The 8,094-nt window shown below is 44.1% G+C and overlaps 1 non-coding gene across 1 annotated transcript; it reads right to left on the bottom strand.

Annotated features, from left to right (window-relative positions):
- Nucleotides 1–223: 223 nt before the first annotated feature.
- Nucleotides 224–295, bottom strand: TRNAT-GGU (transfer RNA threonine (anticodon GGU)). Its single transcript has one exon. It is a non-coding gene; the product is annotated as a tRNA-Thr (tRNA).
- Between the last annotated feature and the right edge of the window lie 7,799 nt (nucleotides 296–8,094).

Here is an 8,094-nt window from a genome sequence, read left to right as displayed (position 1 = left end):
CTTCAGGCTCCGCCTCCAAAATCTCCAGGTATTTCCCAACCCAGAGCTGGCACCCCTATTTATTATTGTTTAATTTATTTTAAAGCAGAAAACACATGAATGCATGATACTGACTCAGACCCTTGGTCCATCAAAGTCAGCACTGTCTACTTAGACCAGCAGCAGCTCCCCAGGGTCTCAAGCAGAGGTCTTTCACATCACCTACTTGCCTAATCCCTTTAACTGGAGATGCCGGGGATTGAACCTGGGACCTTCTGCGTACCAAGCAGATGCTCTACCACTGAGCCACAGCCCCTCCCCAAAGAAAGCAAAGTGAAACTCTCTGTCTCTCTTAAGTTCATGCAGAAACATCTGAACCTTTAATTGCTTCAGAGGCCAACTGATAGAGAAGTACATGCTAGGAATCTCTGCCAATTGTGAACCCAGAAAACACCCTGTTACAAACTCCTCTTCTGGAGGCCAGCATCTGCTCCGTCGCCTTGCCAAGCTGAACCTCTGAATGATGACCCGGCTATTGGCTGCGATGAGAAAACATATTGAGAGGGAGCGGAGGAGCCGAAGCGCGCTCCAGCAAAGGGGGGAAGCCGCGCCAAGAAAGCCTCACTCTGATCTATGGGAGCCAATTACCTTTGTAATTGCGTTCCGCCGATAAAAGACAACATTGTGTCCAGACCATTGTCAGCTTTGCCCCTTTTGACACGCAGGCACAAAGGAGGCCCTCTTATTGCAAAAGGAAATGGGTCCATTCGAATGAAAGGGACGGGCAATCGGAGAAATCCACAAATGTTGGCCTTGGCCTCCCACCAGCCTAATTCCCATGGAAGACACACACTTTCCAGACCTCGGCGGTAGAGGCCTTGATGAGCTTCTGTCTCAAGGAGAAGAAAAATAAGGTGGCGGCATGGCACACCAGAGAAGGAGCATTGCACGTCCAATTGGTTTTGCTAACGACATGTTCAATGCACCCAGATGGTCCGGTCTTTATTAATGAATTTCAAATGGTGACGCGGGGAATACAAATGGTTTCCGGCTTCATAGAAAAGGGGGAAAAGGGCTCCCCTTGGTACGTCCAATTGAAACAAATGGTGAGAGGGGGTGGGGAGGCCCTGGCAGGATTAAACCCTGGGAAGGATATAGAAAATATTGATTGGAGTGGACATGTTCATGGAGGAGAGGGCTATCCATGGCTAATAGTCAAAATGAATACTAGTCATGATGCGTACTATTCTCTCCAGCATCAGAGGAGCATGCCTTTTATATTAGCTGCTGAAGAACACAGGCAGGATGCTGCTGCAGTTGTCTTGTTTGGGGGCTTCCTAGAGGCCCCTGGTTGGCCACTATGTGAACAGACTGCTGTACTTGATGGGCCTTGATCAGATCCAGCATGGCTTTTCTTATGTTCTTATGTTCTTATGATTGTATGCAAAGCAGGAATGGGGAGGAAAGTAGGGTTGCCAATTCCAGGTTGGGAAATACCTGGAGATTCTGGAGGTGGAGCCTGAAGAGGGCAGGGTTTGGAGAGGGGAGGGACTTCAATGCAGTAGAGTCCACCTTCCAAAGTGGCCATTTTCTCCAGAGGAACTGATCTCTGTCCCCTGGAGGTCGGTTGTAATGGCAGCAGATCTCCAGCTAGTACCTGGAGGTTGGATACCATACTAATAAACCTTTATGTTCTGAGTATAGCCCAAGGTCCCCAGTTTCCCACCGGGGGCAGGGGATGCTCCATCAGTGTGACATCAGTTCAATCTAGGAATCCCCAGAAACCATAGAATTTCTGGCAATTCCTTAGGATTGCCAACCTTCAGGTGATGGCTGGAGATCTGCTGCCATTACAACCGACCTCCAGGCGACAGAGATCAGTTCCTCTGGAGAAAATGGCCACTTTGGAAGGTGGACTCTGTGGTGTTATATCCCATTTATATAACACCACAGTCCCCCCCCTCCCGAAACCCCGTCCTCCTCAGTTTTTACCCCCTAATCTGCAGGTATTTCCCAGCCAGGAGCTGGCAACTCTACAATATCTAGAGAGGTGTCATGTCACTTCCGGGTTTCCCCCAGAAGTGACCTCAGGCTAGTGCCTGCAGTCACCCCCCCATTTTCCTGTCCCCCATCTCCTGCAATTGCTGGGCTGTGCCAGTCCACACTAGCTAGTACAGCCCTCCCACTGGAGAGGGGCTGTGGCTCAGCGGTAGAGCATCTGCTTGGCATGCAGAAGGTCCCAGGTTCAATCCCCTGCATCTCCACTTAAAGGGTCTAGGCAAGTAGGTGATGTGAAAGACCTCTACCTGAGACACTGGAGAGCTGAGTAGACAATACTGACTTTGATGGACCAAGGGTCTGATTCAGTAGAAGGCAGCTTCATGTGTTCATGTGTTCACTTTCAAAGGTTGCTTATTATTTTTACCTAAAGCGAAAAGAACCAATTCTCTATTATTTGCAACGCTGAGGCATAAAGTTACTGTAAGCTGAATGCCAAATGCCCAATTCTTGTCTTTGGCGGTCAACATAATAACCTCAACTGTGCATTATTACTCTGATTTCTTTGCAAGGCAGGGGAAGAAACTATATTAAGGGCAAAGTTAAGACCTCAGACAACTGTAGTTCTGAGATGCTAACAAGCAAAATGACAAAACATTCCTATTATGAACAACTAAGCCGGTAATTAACCATCTGTTAGCTAATATGCCAAGTCAAAGAACTCTGGGAACAGCAAAGTTAAGCACTTTTAATTTTAGTTGGTTTCTATGCGAGAGTTAAGTGTGTGCTTAAAGCTCTCATTTTAAAATCAACGGGACTTGATCTTTGGTTTGAGCACACCCTCTCTTATGTGCAGAATCAACCCTGAAATACTATTGGGATGTATTGCCTACCCCAGCTGTACTTTTTTATTACATTTCAGAGAAAAGTGTTTCTGTAACCTTTCCTTCTTAGGACATTATTACCTGTAGAGTAGTAAGCAATGTCCCCAAAGTACAACCCCTGACTACTGACCATTTCCGCTCTGGTTTAAAAAAATCACCTGGGTAGCCGTTGGGGTATTTTTAACCCCAGGAGTTTATTTAGAAAACAGTGATCCAGGGAACTGTTTTAAAGTCCTCTGGAGAGATCCAGCCCTTCATGACAACTACAAACAAACAAAAATCGGGGACATTTTTACCCTAGAGACATGGCAAATTTGGTTGGGGGTGGAAATATACCTTTAATGCAACATATTTATTTTTTCCCTAGACGATGGTTTGAAAGTTAAGCAACAAAATGTTTGTGTGGGGGGTTTGGTATTCTGTTAAATTTCCTGGCCAGAAAGAAGTTCAATGGTAGTTGTGTGCATTCCAAAGAGACTAGGGATGCTGCAAACATAATGGTGAACATGTTCTACCCACAAACATATCTCAATAACAGTACATATATCTGTGGCTGGCACAAAGTCACCTGGGAAGTTTCCAGGGTAGAGTAAGAATTTGAACCTGGTTCTCCTAGATCCTCATTTGACACTACAATCACTAACTCTCCTGACGGTGAGGGATGTTTGATGGTGGAATGCACTGCCTCGGAGGGTGGTGGAGTCCCCGTCTTTGGAGGTCTTTAAGCAGAGGCTGGATGGCCATCTGTTGGGAGTGCTTTGATTGTGGGATCCTCCATGGTGGGGGGGAGGGTTGGGGTCACTGGGGATGTGGGGGGGAGGTAGTTGTTAATTTCCTGCATTGGGCAGGGGGTTGGACTAGATGACCCTGGTGGTCCCTTCCAACTCTGATTCTATGATTCTATACAACACACTGCCTGTTAATTTTGGTAGGTGTTGGTTGTCAGAATTTTCACACCACCTATTTCCCTTGCTAGTTTTCTCATTTGGTTCATTTCTTTTAGGAATTAGAGGCTGTTTTCAGTGCTATATTTTACACACTTTAACTATTTTGTGCTATTTGTCATGACTTACATGCCAAAACAGCATCAATTTAAACATATATTTCACTATGAAATGTAATTATTTTATCCAGGAAAAAGATAATCACAGTTTTGCCCACAAAAGGAAACTTGCACTTTCAGTGCAAACCACATGAAATGAAGTAACATCCTAACCAATGAGAATTTCCTCTAAAGTAAGGGTAGGGTTTTCAGTTCCAGGTTGGGAAATACCTGGAGATATTGGAGGTCAAGCCTGGGGAGGGTGGAGTTTGAAGAGGCAAGGGACTTCAATTGGGTATAATGCCATAGAGTCCACCTTCCAAAGTGGCCATTTTCTCCAGGTGAACTGATCTCTGTCGCTTGGAGATCAGTTGTAATAGCGGGAGATCTCCAAGTGCCACCTGGAGGATGGCAACCTTAGTTCATTTTTTTTAAAAGCTCATGTGCGTACAACTGCATGTGATGAATCAATCATCTGTTTGCTATGAGGCACATGTCTTTATACTGAGCATCCTCTGTAGGGGTACCTTAATTACTCCTACTGTTAAGTAGTTCCTAGTGGGTGGGACCTCTCATTCCTCTGAAAAAGTCATCCAGAGGAGAACAGCAGCTGCAGGCCTTAAAAATTCCTGGAGAGCCAGTGTGGTGTAGTGGTTAAGAGCGGTGGTTTGGAGCAGTGGACTTTGATCTGGAGAACTGGGCTTGATTCCCCACTTTTCCACATGAGCGGCAGAGGCTAATCTGGTGAACTGGATTTATTTCCCCGCTCCTACACATGAAGCCAGCTGGGTGACCTTGGGCAAGTCACACTCTATCCTCCCCACCTACCTCTCAGGGTGTCTGTTGTGGGGAGGAGAAGGGAAGGTGAGTGTAAGCCGGTTTGAATCTCCCTTAAGTGATAAAGTCTGCATATAAAAAGTCAATTCTTCCTCTTCCTCTTCCTCCTCCTCGTAGCTCTCCTGATTCCTTGCATGGATCCAGTTGGAAATGCTGTTGGCCATGAAATCAGGAGAATCAAAGAAAAACAAGACATCTGATGCTGCTGACAATAGTAGGCACCCAAACACAAAAAGCAACAAGGATTTTTGTGTTTGTTTTGGGTGTGTGTGTATTTTATACTGCTTAATAATCCCTATTCGTGTTTACTGTTCCAAAAATCACAGAAAAGGATCTGATAGTAATTTTCATCTATCTTTTTTTTTTGCTTCAAGAATTTCACCCCTACACATAGAATCAGAGATATGTTGGTGCCAAACCTTCATACATATCTAAGTTTCCCCATGACCCCTCAAAGGCTCCCCCCCCATTAAAAACAACTGAAGAAAAAGGGGAACAAAGAAACTCAAGCTAGAAGTGAGGGGAAACCAAAGGGGTTGAGCTGAACACTATGTAATATAGCAACCAATAAATCTGTTGTTATTATATATTGTGCACAACTGTATTTAAAAACACAGGGCCTAAAATACAGGCTTCCTAAAAAGCACAAACATAGTTACAAATATTACCAACACATAACAGTTGATGTTAGTACAAAAAATGACCAAAAGCTGACCTTTTACAGGCCTTCCTCAGTGGGCATACATACAGTTTTCCAATACACATCCTGACATATACACAAACGTTGTACAAGGTAAATATATATAAAAAGATTTTTATTTTGTGTGGCTTTGTGTTAAAATAGTCCGTATGCCTTAAGACATGGCTCACAGCTCACACCTTGTATATGGTGTCGAGTGTTTCAGGGTGTGTATAACATCAACATTAGGAATGCTGGATTAGATTTAGATGAAGGTGGAGTGAAAATTGGGGGGAGGAACATTAACAATTTGAGATATGCCGATGATACTACATTACTGACAGAAAATAGCGATGACTTGAAATTACTACTGCTGAAAGTTAAAAAAGAAAGTGCCAAAGCAGGACTGCAGCTGAACATCAAAAAGACAAAAGTAATGACTACAGGAGAATTACACAACTTTAAGGTTGACAATGAGGAAATTGAAATTGTTGAAGACTTTCTAGTCCTTGGCTCCACCATCAACCAAAAGGGAGACTGCAGCCAAGAAATCAGAAGGAGATTGAGACTGGGAAGGGCAGCCATGAAGGAGCTAGAAAAGATTCTGAAGTGTAAGGATGTGTCACTGGCCACCAAGATCAGGTTAATTCATGCCATCATATTCCCTATTGCTATGTATGGGTGTGAGAGCTGGACAATGAAGAAAGCTGATAGGAAGAAAGGAGATTCCTTTGAAACGTGGTGTTGGAGGAGAGTGTTACGGATACCCTGGACCGCCAAAAAAACAAATCAGTGGGTTCTAGATCAAATCAAGCCTGAACTGACCCTAGAAGCTAAAATGACTAAACTGCGGCTGTCATAATATTGTCGAAGGCTTTCACGGTCAGAGTTCATTGGTTCTCGTAGGTTATCCAGGCTGTGTAACCGTGGTCTTGGTATTTTCTTTCCTGACGTTTCGCCAGCAGCTGTGGCCGGCATCTTCAAAGGAGTAACACTGTCCTTCAGTGTTACTCCTCTGAAGATGCCGGCCACAGCTGCTGGCGAAACGTCAGGAAAGAAAATGCGTCTGTCATACTTTGGACAAATTATGAGAAGACAAGAGTCACTGGAAAAGACAATCATGCTTGGAAAAGTTGAAGGCGGCACGAAAAGAGGAAGACCCAACAAGAGATGGATTGACTCTATAAAGGAAGCCACAGACCTCAGTTTGCAAGACCAGAGCAAGGCTGTTCAGGATAGGACACTTTGGAGGACATTAATTCATAGGGTCGTCATGAGTCAGAAGCGACTTGACCGCACTTAATACACACATAACATCAACAAACTTGAAGATGTTATTTCATTTCCACAAGTTTGAAAAAGTATTTCTGCTCCTACAAGGGAATATTTGGTGGAAATACCTGCTGATAAATTCCAGTATATATGGAAAATCACCCTTGGGTGCTACAGAAGTGGATTGGTTAACAACAAAACTAACTTGAGAGTTCATTCGAGGATAGAATTGGAATGCAAAAAGGTATGTGCGAATGCAGCTTTTTGTTCTGCGCAGGAGCCAAAAAAAGAGAGCATATTGAAACCCATGTCTAATCTGAAGTGAATGTTGCTCGTATGATCCAAAGAATACCTAACATTAGCAGGGGGAGGGAGGCAAAATTGCAATCTGTCAAGACATATTTGAGTTATTTTGCCATAATTGGTTTGGCAGGAGTCTCAGTCACAGATTTCTGTTTCACAGATTGTCTCCGAATGAATAAAAGGTTCGCTTTGAAATGTAATTAATGTTGCGTTCAGCTGTGAGACTTTCTCACGTTGTCAAATGGAAATGGAAGGAAGTGGTTACTCCCCCCCCCAAAAAAAAAAGTGAATAGAACGGAACACTTGAAGGACTGAATGCTTGCCCTCTCATACCCGCACAAATTCATAGAGACCACCTGCTCCCTTATGAGCCTGATTGTCAATTGAGGTCACTTTAACCTGTGGTTTTATTTTGCACCCAGTTAAAACATGTTTATTTGCCTAGATCTTTCTTCCATTAGGACCCTATAAGAACATCAGAATGTAAGAAAGGCCATGCCGGATCAGACCAAGGCCCATCAAGTCCAGCAGTCCATTCACACAGCGGCCAACCAGGTGCCTCCAGAAAGCCCACAAACAAGTCAACTGCAGCAGCACCATCCTGCCTGTGTTCCAAAGCATCTAATACAATAGGCATGCTCCTCTGATCCTGAAGACAATAGGCATGCATCATGACTAGTCTCCATTTTTGCTCTTCCGATCCTGGAGAGAATAGGCATGCATCATGACTAGCGTCCATTTTTACTAGTAGCCATGAATACCCCTCTCCTCCATGAACATGTCCACTCCCCTCTTAAAGCCTTTCAAGTTGGCAGCCATCACCACATCCTGGGGCAGGGAATTCCACAATTTAACTGTACATTGTGTGAAGCAATATTTCTTTTTATCTGTCTTGAATCTCTCACCCTCCAGCTTCAGCAGATGACCCCACCTTCTAGTATTATGGGAGAGGGAGAAGATTTCCCCCTTGTCCACTCTCTCCCTACATGTATAATTTTATAGATCTCTATCATGTCTCCCCTTAACTGCCTTCTTTCCAAGCTAAACAGCGCTAAGCATTTCTTTGCCTGGTTATGTTTGTTGTATTACTGTTATTTATT

Source organism: Euleptes europaea, chromosome 3, assembly GCF_029931775.1.
Source record: "Euleptes europaea isolate rEulEur1 chromosome 3, rEulEur1.hap1, whole genome shotgun sequence".
NCBI lineage: Eukaryota > Metazoa > Chordata > Lepidosauria > Squamata > Sphaerodactylidae > Euleptes > Euleptes europaea.
Note: the sequence above shows the minus strand (reverse complement) of the source record. Positions and strands in the feature narration are given on the sequence as shown.